Source organism: Tenrec ecaudatus, chromosome 12, assembly GCF_050624435.1.
Source record: "Tenrec ecaudatus isolate mTenEca1 chromosome 12, mTenEca1.hap1, whole genome shotgun sequence".
Lineage (NCBI taxonomy): Eukaryota > Metazoa > Chordata > Mammalia > Afrosoricida > Tenrecidae > Tenrec > Tenrec ecaudatus.
This window is the reverse complement of record NC_134541.1, coordinates 124,413,157-124,426,373: the sequence shown is the minus strand read 5'-3', so window position 1 is coordinate 124,426,373 and position 13,217 is coordinate 124,413,157. Positions and strand designations below refer to the sequence as shown.

At 54.4% G+C, this 13,217-nt stretch overlaps 1 non-coding gene across 1 annotated transcript; it reads left to right on the top strand.

Annotated features, from left to right (window-relative positions):
* Positions 1–12,593: 12,593 nt before the first annotated feature.
* LOC142423685 (small nucleolar RNA SNORA48) lies at positions 12,594–12,737 on the top strand. Its single transcript, XR_012779289.1, has one exon. It is a non-coding gene; the product is annotated as a small nucleolar RNA SNORA48 (small nucleolar RNA).
* The last annotated feature ends 480 nt before the right edge of the window (positions 12,738–13,217 follow it).

Here is a 13,217-nt window from a genome sequence, read left to right as displayed (position 1 = left end):
AAAAAGGAAAGCAGACGATATTAAAAACTAGAACAAATTTAAATGGATCATAAAGGAGCGCAAAGGATAGGGTGGTAAGTTGTAACCTAAGTTGTTGCATCTGCAATAATCTACTTTCCAGTGCAGAGTGTCAGCTAGGCTCTTCACATCCCTGCGCCAGGACAGAGGGGATTCACCCGGGGCTGAAAGCACGTGTCTTTTTCCCTTCCCTTTTTTTTTTAAAACCAAAACTGCTTTAAAATGGGTCACAAGGGAGCTGCGTTACGGGAGTAGAAGGCTTCTTGTTCTCCAGTGAATTTAGCAGCCCAGCGTGCGCTCCAGGACACCACCTGGGCTCCAGTGTGTTGTCCTTTCACCTGAAACGAGGCTGTGTCTGACATGAGTTTCCTGGGTCTGTGTTGAACTTGCTGCTCTGTTCGGCTGCTGTCTGTCTGTCCATCCCTGGGCTAGATCGGCTGGGGAGTTACAGAGTGGTGTCTTTCCCACCAGGCTGGCAGCTTGGATCCTGGCCTGGGGTTGGAGGCTTTGTGACTTTGAGCAAAGGGCTTAATTTCTCTTCCTCATTGATGAAGGGGGAATGATATTGGGCACGACCTCAGAGGGTGGTGGGGTGGACTAAATAATCGAATGCCGGGATGCAACACACACTCACTAAGCATTCGTGTTTTCAAAAACCGTTGTGACGTTAAGATCGAGGGCTCCCCTTTGTGGATGAGGGAATTGAGGTTCAGAGGCAGGAAATGACTTGCCCAAGATCTTCGTGAGTGGCGCGGGGCCCCACATGACAGGGCCTAGGCCACCCCAGATTCCTCCAGTTCCTGCAGGCAGCTCTCCTCCCACCTCCCTCCCCGAGCCCTGCAGTGGTCGATCCCCTCCCCGAGAGGAAATGTCACCTGGGGCCGAGCCAGCTGTAGAGACCTAGGGCGGGTGGCTGGGGTGGGATGAGGCCTGGCCTACATGAATAAAACCTCAGAGCGACCTGGAACTGCTGCGGCCCAGCCCCACCTGCAGCTGGTCCTGAAGACTCACAGGAGGGACCTCACTCTCCAAACAGCCCAGCTGCTCCGGGCAGTCCCAAAGGCCCTGGATAGAGAGCCCGCTCCAAAGTAGGAGCCTTGGGCAAGGCCCTCGCCTCCCAGAGCCCATCCCCGCTGTGAAATGGGCAGGAGGGAGGTACCATGTGGGCACAGCAGGATGGCAGGGGGGTTGGCTACTGGCTGGAGGCACATCAGCCATGTGTTCCCTCGGCTGCAGACAGCTGGGAACCAAGGCAGAGGAACCCAACTGCCAGTTCATAGGCCGCTGTGCCAGGTGAGAGGGAGACAGAACTGGGGGGCAGGGGGTGGGGGTGCTTCTGCCGGTAAAAAAAAAATTGTCAACAGCCCAGAAAGGGGTGGAGGACAGTTTGTCAGCGTGTGGAGCAGAGGATGGCTCCCAGGGCCAGTCCAGAGAGTGGGGGGGCGCTGGGGGATTGAGGAGAGGGGAGAGGGGGAAACCAGGCAAAAGGGTCCCAGGGACTGAGATAAGGGAGGAAAACGGGCTGGGGGTCGCTGGGCTCCGTTTTAGCACCTCCCACACGCGGAGCTGCCAGAAACTGCAGAGTACAGGCTGCAACATTTGGGGCAGACCGAAACCAGCACATGACTTACCGTTATCTCCGAGCTCTGGTGGCGAAGTGGTTACACATCGGGCCGCTAACCACAGAGTCAACAGTTCGAAACCACGAGCCACTCTGCAGGAGAAGGACAGGAGCTTTCGAGAAAGGCCTGCAATCCACTGAAAAGTTAGCCGTGGAAACCCCCCAGGGCCGGTTCTCCGCCGACCATCCTGGCTGCGCCGGCTGCACAACTGTTCTTGGAAATTCAGAGTGAACTGGGTGCCCTGCACATGGTATTGATACAAGTCCCTGCATAGGTCGAAGGGCGCAGAGGGTCCTGGGCTCCCTCCCTGCAAAAGCGTGCCTGGCGGGGCCTCCAGGGAAGGAAGAGACCTTGCAGGGCAAGGCAGGCATAGCCAGGCCCCAGCTAGAGCACGGACCAGAGAGGAAACTGCAGAGTGGGGCTCTTGCCCCCTGGGGCACAAGAGCCCCGCTCTTCCAGGAACAGCCCTCCCAAGGGTAGGGAAGAAACCCAGTGCCGGCTTTATAAAGGGACAGGGCAGGCCTTCACCATAACTGTACAGATAGATGATTACGTGGCAGTGAATTTACCCCCAAGTGTCTGTTACCTTGCCCAAGGCGGTAGAGGTCAGAGTCAGGGCCGAACATAGGTTAGAAAGTATTCCGTTAGAAAATTGCGTTAGAGGATGAATTATGTTCAAACATTTTGTCATAGAACAGAGCTGTCCTTCTGCTCCTGGATTCGGGCTTGGGGGTGGGGGGCGATCCCTGCTCCAATGCAGGGGTTGGGGGCATCCCAGAAGTTGGCCCAGGCCCAGGCTCCCGCCTCGGGGCCAGGAGTGAGGACGAGGCACCCAGAGGAAAGCTCCCGTGTCTCTGACCTGGAGTCGCAGGCAGGCCGCAGGAGCTGAGGGCTGTCACATGCTGGCGGCCGAGGCGGCCCCATTTTCGTTCTGCAAACACTCACGCGGCAGCGTTTCCTGTGGGCCAGATCCGCTCTAAGTGCTTTAGAAACGTTCCTTCACGGCTCCTGGACTTGGTGGCAGGCCAGAGGTTAAACCCCGTGCCCCACGATGTCACCCTCTAACTCCTGTCCAGCCGAACCTGTCCACCTGGGGAGGGAGCCCCTCTCAGCAGGTTTCAAGAGTCCTGGCGTTTTCCTGGCTGCCCTCACCTGGTGCCAACCATGTCCCTGCCAGGTGTCCCCGGAAGCCCTTGACCTCCTTCCACTTGCACTCCCCCTCCTCGGGATGGGCCACGTGGCGAGACCCCCTCGGGGCAGGCCGGGCTCTGGGGACAAACACAGAAGCAGGACAGCATGTCTGGTGAAGCACGCAGTCCAGCAGGAGCGACAGACTCAACCCCAGCCCCGTGTGACCCGGCTATACAAAGAGCCCCACTTGAGGGCCAGCTGGGTCTACTACTTCACAGGGTAGCTCCTACATCACAGCAATCTGGGAGCTGTCCTTGACCCGCTCTGCAGATGGCTACATAAAGGCTCAGCTTTCAGTAAGGTCACGGGCAATAAGAGGCCCATCTGGCATTCCCATGGGGGTTGTCTCAGACCAGTGTGGGGCTCTCAGGAGTCTGAGCCCCTCTCCCACACTCCCAGAGAGCCCTCTAGGAGGCAAGGCTCCTCCTGTTTGTCAGGAGAAGATGGGGTAGGTCCAGGGGAGCAAAGGGGAGGGCATTCCAGGGAAAGACCTGGAGAGGGGTTAACCTGGCTCCTTGGGGAGCTGCGGGGGGCTGGAGCTGGCAGGAGACCTGAGCAAATGTTCACCTGACTGAGGAGGACTGGTACCTCCCAGTCTTCCCCCAGGGTAGCCCCAACTCACCATTCCCAGGGCCAGACTGGTGAGCTGTCCAGTCTCGGAGGTGGACAAAGAGTGTTTGCAGACGCTGGTGCAGACTCCAGCTCTGTCCTTGGGCGAGTCTCGTGCCCTCTCAAAGCCTCGGTTGCTCCATCTGTAAGACAGACTAGCTCCCGGGCCTTTAGGAGGAGTGGCCACTTTAATCTCCCTGTTTTAGGGCACAGAAGAGACCCCCCCAACCCCAAACTATGATTTAAGAACCTTTCTTAAGTCTTAAAAGGGAAGACACAGACATGTCATCCTGATGCGGAAGGCCATTAGCTGGGGTCAGAATAATCTAAAAATTTAAAGGGGGGACGAGAGGGCAGAGGACAGTGTCACAAGCTCGTGATTGGTGGCAGATCCATGCAGCAGGAGCAAGGCCATGATTGGGACATGCATACTTTGTTCGCTAGACAGAAAGACTTGTGAGATTGGTCCAACCAAAGCAGTCCATGATGTATGACAATGTGACCCCCTGTACTGTCCCTCCATCAAGGATACACCCAGGACAGCCCCTAGGAGAGACTGTCCCTCCCTGGGCTGACCAGAGAGGGGTAGAGATAATCCACTTTCCAAGGTTTTCTGCACGGGGGCATGATGATCTACATCTTGGGTTACTGATCAGGAGCCCTGGTGGCGTAGCGGTTACACTTTGGGCTGCTAACCACAAGGTCAGCAGTTCAGAGCCACCAGCCACACCGAGGGTGAAAGACAGAGCTCTCTACTCCTGTCAAGAGTTAGTCTAGGAAACCCACCGGGGCAATGCCACCCTGTCCTACAGGGTCCCTCTGAGTCAGTAGGGAGTCCAAGGCAGCGAGTTTGGGTTTGCTCTTTGGTTTCATCTACACGGGGACTCTGCAGATAGACATGGGACTGTCAGTGTCCTCCATGGCCCTTTGTAAACCAGGCACTCAGAATGGAAGCTCTAATGCAGCCCCAAGGCCCAAAGCCAGCCCTCCCAGCGGCTCCTGGGTGAAGGGCTCATTGCTTTCGCTCAGGTGGAGGGCGGACCCCTAGAATCCAATGCAGGGATCTTTCACCAGCCCTCCCGCCTCGGGCCGGCCACCTGGGGGTGTCACAGGTGTCTCTGGCTGGCCAGGTGGGGGAGGGGTGGGAACCCAAATCAGCAGTGACTAAGATGTGAACCCCGAACTGCTCTGGCAGGGAGCCTCCTCCCCCGGTGAGGTGACTCATGTGGGAACAGGCACGGAAGATGCCAGGATGCAGAGGTGACTCGCTTCCCTCGCAGGAAGCTGGTGGCGGTGTCGTGGGCTTGCAGGGATGGGATGTCTACCCGACGACTCTGGGGGTGGGGAGCGAGGCCCTGTGGCCTGGGTTTGAATCTCATCGATGTCTCCATTCCTCAGTGGTGGCATCAGCGAGTGAGTTCGCCTCTCGGGATTGGGTCCTTCCTTTTGTGCCTTGTCCCACCCTGGTGCAGCCTCGCCTCAAAGACCTGGCCCTCGGTGTGGGAGCAGCCCTCTCTGGTTGGTGGTGGGGCACTCTGCACAGCCTGCATCTCATGTCCACCTTTCACACACCTGGCTTTAAGCAGATACCTACTGCACCAGGACCCCCTGGCTCCCCACCCCCAGGGAGTAGGGAGGGGGCAGAGCTGGACAGCAGACCCTGGCTGGCCCCTGCCCAAGACTCTCTGCTTGGTCCACACAGCTTCCCCGAGTCAGTACAAGGGCAGGAGTACACATGTGGGTGGTTTTCATGAAGAGGGAGAACTAGGGACCTGCATCTTACAGGGGGAGAGAGAGAGAGAGAGAGAGAGAACAAGCTAATTTCTAAAGCACTGGGTTTGGGGACGGCTGCATTTTCCAGAAGTCGCTGAACTCCATCTTGAATCTTGCCGTGAGTCCAGTTTCCATTTGAGTCTTCTCTGGCCCTTAGCCAGCCACGGATCAGGTTTGACCTCCACAGGGTCAATGACCACAGTCGAGAGGGCCAGCTGGGGGAAGGATTAAACAGATCATGAATTGAGGGGCAGGATCGTAGGGGCGTCACGGGTGAGTCAGTAAAGAAAAGGCCCTCTCCCAGCACTAACCCTAGAAGGGGGGCTGCATTTCAGCTCCAAGGTGACAGGAGGACCCCTAGAGGAAGCTGGGACACCTGGGACAGAGAGGATCCCTCAGGAGCTCTTTACCAACTGCAGGATACCAGGTGTGCAGTGGGTCCTTCCAGGCAGCAAGACAGAGAGAGAGAGAGAGAGAGAGAGACGCGTAACTCTCCCTCATGTCCCAGGGACCCCGGCCTCCCTCAGGATTCTGGTAGCTCAGAAGAATGAGGTGTTTTGTCTTGAAGCGGTGGATTGCAACTTTACGCAGGCATTTAAAAAGCCAGTTGCCCACTGCCTTCCAGAAAGGTGAGCATGACTCTAGGACAAATAATTTGGAAATAACTAATAAGACTCATTTAAAAAAAGCAAAAAGCTCATGTCAGCTCTCACCTAGACCTTCAGAGTCTGAAGAGTTACCCTTAAGGATTCGTCCGAAGACAGGCAAGATGGTGAAGTTTTTCTTCTTTTTTTTCCACATAGAGTCACTTGAAATAGTAACAAACGCAAGGTGACCTCGGGAATGCATGACAAGAGGAGGGTGACGTAGTCACTCATCAGAATGCTGTCAGGTCACAGACCGCTGCTGCTGAGACAACCTCTACGACCGATTCATTCTAAATGGCATATGAGCCGGTGGTCAGGGGAAAGAGCAAGCTACAGAATGAGAAACCCATGTCCGTGGGTTCCCTCTGGTTAGAAATGACAGGAAACCACTCCAGAAAGTGCTCAGTCAGAGGGCTCTCACGAGGGCCAGTCTATCATGGAACAGAGGACTGGGCGCCAGGCCTCCGATGGGTAGGCATTTGGAACCTGAAAGTTGGCAGGTGCCCAGCGAGAGCCTCTTGGGGCCCATGTCTCTCAACGTTCCTGTCTGCTTTTCTCTGTTCTCAGTCACTTCCTCCTCCTCCTCCTCCTTCCTCTCCCTCTCTCGGTCTCTCTCTCCATTCTCACTGTGGCCAGGAACCTGCTTCTTCTTCTTGTGGGTTGCACATGGCTCAGCCTCCTGGGGGGTTACAAGTGCCCTGTAACTACCACACCATTTCACTCCCATTAAGGTGGCACTGCCATTGGGTAAGCATTGGGCTGCTAACCACAAGATTGGCCGTTTGAACCCACCGGCCTCTCTAAGGGAGAAAGAAAGATCTCTCTGCTGCTGTAAAGGCATCGATCTCTTGACTACTGCTTCCACGGGACTTGATTGTGGATTCAAGCAGGACAAAATCCTTGACGTCAACCTTCTGTCCGTTTATCAGGATGCTACCTATTGATCCACTTGTGAGGACTGCGTTCTATTGAGCTGTCAGCCCCACTAAAGAGGACAATCCCTGACCTTCACCAGCACGTCCGCCTCACTTTCAGCAAGCAAGGTTGTTCATAAAGCTTCCTCCAATCCTGATACCCCATTCTTCTTTCTAGAATCGGCGTTTCTGATTAGTTTCTCTGCATACAGAATCACCGTAGGATCCAGCAATTTTACTCGTGGGTGTGTACCCCGAAGACTTGAAAGCGGGGGCTCAAACATCAGTGTTGATTGCAGCCCTCGTCACAGTAACCGAAAGATGGTAACAACCTAAATGCCCATCAGCAGATGAACGGATTAACAAAGCCTGGTGCACGCCTATCATGGAATGCGATTTCCCCGCTGGGAGGAGAGGAGTCATGACACCTGCTATTGAGTAGATGGAGCTCAAAGACATGGTGCTGAGTGAAATAAGCAAACACCACGTGAGGCAGTTAGTTTATTGTGCCAACCTGGCTGATAAACACATGTGGAGTTAATTGAAGGGTGGAGGGATAAATGGCTCAGTAAGCCTTGCCTTTCTAGTTCTTGGGTCTCTTATTTTGGGATGGTGGACCAGGGTGCAGCTGCCTTAGAAGTTTCCAGCTCAAAATAACAATGTATAAATTACCAAGGGCACATGAGGGAGGGGGAAAAAAAAGAGGACCTGATGCAAAGGGCTTAAGTGGAGAGTAAATGCTTTGAGAATGATTAGGGCAGGGACTGTATGGATGTGCTTTATACAATTGATGTATGTATATGTATGGATTGTGATAAGAGTTGTATGAGCCCCTAATAAAACGTTTTAAAAAAAAGTTTCCAGCTTCAGCTGGCAAGGCTCACTTCCTGCAAGACATCCCCAAGGAGAAGCAGCATGGATCTACCCCGATGCAGCCCTGGGTGCTGGAGCAGCCGTGTGGAGACCCCTGTCAGCACTGAGATGCTTACACATTCACTGACTCGGCTTTCCTCCTGCAGTCGGCGTCATTGCGTCTGTTTTGGGAGATGGAGGAGGACTTTGTGGATTGGTGTTGGACGTGTGGGTTAATGGGTTACTGTTGGATTTGTGGGCTTGGGCAGCACTGGGTTGGGGTGTTTTCTTGATGCACACTTAACCTTTATATAAAACTCTCTTATTCATGAGCTTCTGTGGATTTGTTTCTCTAAAGTACCCAGACTAACACACATCAAAAGGCAAGAAAAGGCAAATGAACAGAGACCAGAGTTTATTGTGGTTTCTAGGGCAGGAGAGAGGAGGTAATTAACAGTGATTAAAGACAGAGTGACACAGCTGGCTCTAAGAACACCAGGGAAAAGTTGAGTTGGCAAAAGTTGGGTGATAGATATATTTACAAGGCCTCTGTCCCCACCCCCCACCCAACACACTAATGTAGCTGCTAAGGCTGCTAATGGCCAACCAGGTACCTCATGGGATTAGGAGCCTTGGTTTGGAAGTGTAGTGTCGTGGTTTGATGTGACATCCCAGTTAAGAATGTATTTAGTGCTCCTGTTCCAGCCTCTCCCTTCTCTGCACAGGTGAGCTTGCAGACTATCCATAGCACAATTATGCATCGCCATTCACCTTGAAGCGACAGAGGAGGGGGAATCAGGAGGAACAGGATATGGAATGTGTGGCTAATTGCCTCCATAGGCAACTCCTTGTTTTACCTTGAGAGCAGAAGAATGGGACACTTTGATCACAGATTTCATAGAAAAATCCTGATCAAAAGGGGAAAACAGAATTTCAAATTGACCTAGGCTTGACTCTCTGGGGACCGGTGACTGGATGGGCTCCGGAAACTACGCCCTGAGATCCTCTTTGGACTTGAAACCCGAGCTATCCCCTGAAGGCTGCTTCAAAGAGAACAGTTGTCTAGCTTCACTCGTGTAAAAAGGTCTGTCTCGAGCATCACACTCTTTTAAAAACAATCTACCTGGGACCAAATGGACAGCAGCACCCAGACAGACGATGAAAGAACCTTGGAGGACAACGGGTTTCTGTGACTGGGGCGGCCAAGAAAGGCCACCCAACTGAAAGGACTTGAAGGACATCACGTGCTGTCAATTGGAGGGGAGCCAAGGAGAGGAAGGCCCGCGAGGAGACGGACTGACACCGTGCGCTGTGATGGAGGCTCAACCGTGGGGACAATTGTGAGGCTGGCGCAGATCCGGGCAGCGGTCGCTCTGTTGTGTTGGAGGTCAACGACGGGTTGGACCGGACTCGGTGACACCTTACACCAATGACTCTTCTTTCTGGCCCCTTCTTGAGATAACACATCTCAACTTCCTGCCATTCGGTTCCTGATAAAGGTGAAGTGACACTTGGGGAAAATCCCGAGTTCGTGTCATTTGCACTGTGAGGACACTACGTGAAGTAGAACTTGACCTAAATATTTCATCCAACGCAAGCTCCTTTAAATCAAGCCGCCGTGTGCGTGTGCGTCTGTTAGATTCCTCGGGTGGGAAATACCTCAGTCCTTGGCTTCCCACGAGAAAGAAATTCATGCCAAAGCCTGGTTTGTGATCCAAGTGAGTTTTTATAAAGGACAGAGGACGTTTCGGGTTTTACTGTTAAGAACAGGGGCAACCTCGTGGGTCCATGAGACCGCACGCAGCACGTGGAGGCAGAGAAGCAGCAGGAAAAGAGAGGGTGGTCTCCGGTTCCGGCCTTTGGGCTGGGAGGCGTGGTCCACGGTACTGGTTGGCCCCCATTGGCGGAATTAAACCCACCTGGCCTAGACTGGGCCCATCCCGGTGTACTGCCCCCCTAGTACCGCCCCTTCCTGGCTCAGGGGCTGAATTGGCACATGCCTGGTGGACACCCTGGTCCCTGCTCTGCTACCTACCACTTCCTCTAGCTGAGGCCAGCTAATGCTACCTTAAAACATCCTGATGTTTTTATGGGCAAGCTGAGTGAAGAGTGGGCCATGGTATATGTCTGTATCTCAAACACTAGACCCAAGACGGGAAATCTAGTGCCGTTTTGCGAATCGGCAGGTCAAATACACCAGGCACAGTGTGATACTGGAGGCACCAAAATGTGTCTTCATGGGGCATCAGCCTCCACAACTGATAAGGTGCAATTGTGTGATTGAGGGGTAAATAAAAGAAACATCAGGGGAGAGGGGAGAGGGGAGAGGGGAGAGGGGAGAGGGGAGAGGGGAGAGGGGAGAGGGGAGAGGGGAGAGGGGAGAGGGGAGAGGGGAGAGGGGAGAGGGGAGAGGGGAGAGGGGAGAGGGGAGAGGGGAGAGGGGAGAGGGGAGAGGGGAGAGGGGAGAGGGGAGAGGGAGCAAATGCACTCTCCAACAGGCTTATAAAACCTCAGGGCATGCGCAAACCACATCAGACTCATACATGTAACAGGAAGGGGAGGTACCAGGGGGCATACACGTGACAGGAAGGCAAATACAGAACCAGGTGGGTGGGTTCTAGAGTTAAGGCCCCGGCTTAACCTTGGTGGCCCCTGAGCTGGCTTGACCTTAGGTGTCCCTGAGCTCTTCTCAGGGAGCAATCTATGCTCCTGACCAGAGGGAGTTTGCCATACTTAGGGTGGGGCGGACACTAGGGTCTGCTTGGCCTGGATGGCAGGCAACCTTCAGGAGTGCAGTCAGCAACCAGGAGCTTGTAAGAGGCTTCTTAAGATGGTGGTGGTGGCGGCGGTGGTGGTGATGGGGCGGGGGGGGGATCACTGTTAGCTAGGAGAATGTGCTGGGATTCATTCGCCTCCCAGACTCTCAATTATGAGTGTAGAGAATCTGTCGGCGCACACTCTTCCCGGATCTCTGTTTCCCACAGGTGTTGGCCCTTGTTCTCAGCAGGCAGCACGCTGTTCTTTCACAGCGATCACAGGATAGGTGCTCACAGTCGCTGCCTCCTACTGCTGACCTTCTAAGTGGTGTGACCCGAGCCACAAGAAAAACCAAGATCCCACTTACACGGTTCTGTGGATTCACACGCTGGGGCTGCCTCACAGGCCGGCCGGCCTACTTCTTGGTTGCGGTGGTTTGAGCTGTTTGCCCTTGGCCTCTGAAGCCTCCGTCTTTTCTCCTGCCATTGAATGTTCCAAGATGGAAGCCCCTGCATTCCTTCCCTGCCTGTCGCCCCCGCCCAGTAACCAAGGCTGCTGTCCCAGCCACCGCTTCCGTGCCTGACTGTTCTCGATCGATGTACGTCTCTGCCCACACCAGGCACCAGGGGGTGGGTGTGCCGCTCAGGAACTCTTCGCTCCAGGGGAGCAGCCATCTACTTATGGGCACCCAGGAGCCTTCCAGGAGCTGGGCGTCCCAGGAGAGGAGTTGGGGGCGTGTGCATAGCGCTAGGGGGCCTCCTGGAAGACCATTCCTCGTGGAGTCTGAGAACCTTTCTGATGACTGAAGTGGCCAGGGCCCTCCCCCTGCATTAAGAAGAGGTGGCTCAGGCTGCACCCGAGGATCTGGAGGATTCTAGAGCAGATCCTCCAGGAGGGTGAGTGGTGACGAGTCGGGATGCTAGCCACCAGGTCAGCAGCCAGAGGAGAAACTAGAGAAAGACGAGGCTCTCTGTGCGGGTCAGGCGGTCCAGCCTCTGGCCTCCAGAGGGGCCGTTCTACCCAGCCCTGTAGGTTGCTATGAGCCAGCATTGACTGGTGTGGTTGAGAAAGGCTTCTAGACTTTGGTGCTTCCTCGGTGTGTGCTGAGGCTACAATTCCTGATGGGGGCCCGGAAATGGCTTCATGATCTCTGAGCACGCTGGGGAAGGCAGAACCCACCACATGCTGTGTGTGGCTGCAGCTGAGAGGTTGGCCAGGGCGCGGAAAGCCACCCCCCCTAGTGGACAGTTCTGGGATTCCCTGACATGTTGGTAGTTGTCTACCAAGAGGGGTTTCTGGGGACTGTGGCTCTTTCCAGGAGTAGAAAGGCCCTCAGCCTTCTCCCACTGAGCCTTGAACTGCTGGCCTTGTGGTTAGCAGCCCAACTCAACACCACGACGCCACCAGGGCACCTTGGCAGTTGTAAAGAGGTGACTGCATTTGTACAGGAGGCAGGGAAGCAGGCAGTCCCAGCTGCGATTGTAGGTTTTTCCCTGCCCTCCATTTGTGGTTAAGTAACAGGAATACTGCTCCAGGTGCTGCTGCTGCAGGTGAGGGGAGTTGAGACATGATAAGTCAACCCATATCTAACATCACCTTTCTCTGGGTAAATCTGCACAAGACCTCTTGTGCAGTGTTGAAAAGTAAGGATGTTTCCTTGAGGACTAAGGTGGGCTTGACACAAGTCATGGTCTTTTCAATCGCCTCATCTGCACGTGAAAGTTGGACGCTGGGGAAGGGAGACCTCAGCAGGATGGATGCGTTTGAATGGCGGTGCTGGGGAAGAGTACTGAAATTACCAGAGTGCTGCCGAAAGAAGCAACAAACCGGTCTTGGGAGAAGGCTGGCCAGCATGCTCCTGAGAGTTAAGGATGGCGAGACTGTCTCACGTATTTTAGACGTGTTGCCAGGAGCGACCAGTCCCTGGAGAAGGGTCATAGAAAAAGAGGAAGGCTTTTGATGAGATGGATTGACATGGTGGCTCAACAACGAGCTCAAACACAAGAACAATTGTGAAGACGGGGCAGGACCGGGCTGCGTTTTGTTCTGTTGTACGTAGGGTTGTAAGGAGTGTTGCCTAACAACAACATCACAACATGTCCTGGATCAACTTCCTGAGTAGATGGCCCTTTCCCCTCTGAGTTTGCCCAGGCAGTATCGGTCTCCTCTCTGCACTGCCCACCTCACTCCCGATTGGTAAGACAATTGTGAACCCCTGACTATGGGCAGAGAGACACCTGATTGGTGGTGGTGCTCTTATATCAGTCAGGGGCAGAGCAGACTGGCAGCCCTTTGTTCATCCTAGCTTGATGCCTAGATTGTGGCCAGAGCTGTTTCATGCCTAGGGCACATTAAAAAAAAAAAAGACAATTGTGTAGCACATCAAAGCAATTGGTAAGTCAATTGTGTAGCACGGTCTGTTTGTCTTTATTGCTGCGTGCTCAGGGCCTGAGATTGGACAGACATTCCTTCAGTAGTTCAACAAATAGTTGCAGAGTGCCTGGCCTGTGCCAGGCCTGCAGTGAGGAGGCCAGACAGGATCACCAACACCACATCTGCCACCTGGGGCCTACATCCTAGTGGGGGGAGGAAGGGTAACAAGCAAGTGGTCAGAGGTCACGGCGGGCAAGAACAGCTTGGGGATCTCCCAGGTTTTCTCTGGTCCTGTGGTGTCTGCCCAGTGACCCGACGGAAGGAAGCCATGGTATGTCTTGTGGCTGGCCGTGAAGCAGGGGAGCAGGTGGGAAGGGCCGGCCGGGGAGGAAACACACATGATTGTCAATCCTGGCTGTTGACTCAGGAGATGACTTCATCGGGCCACATCTCCCTGCTCC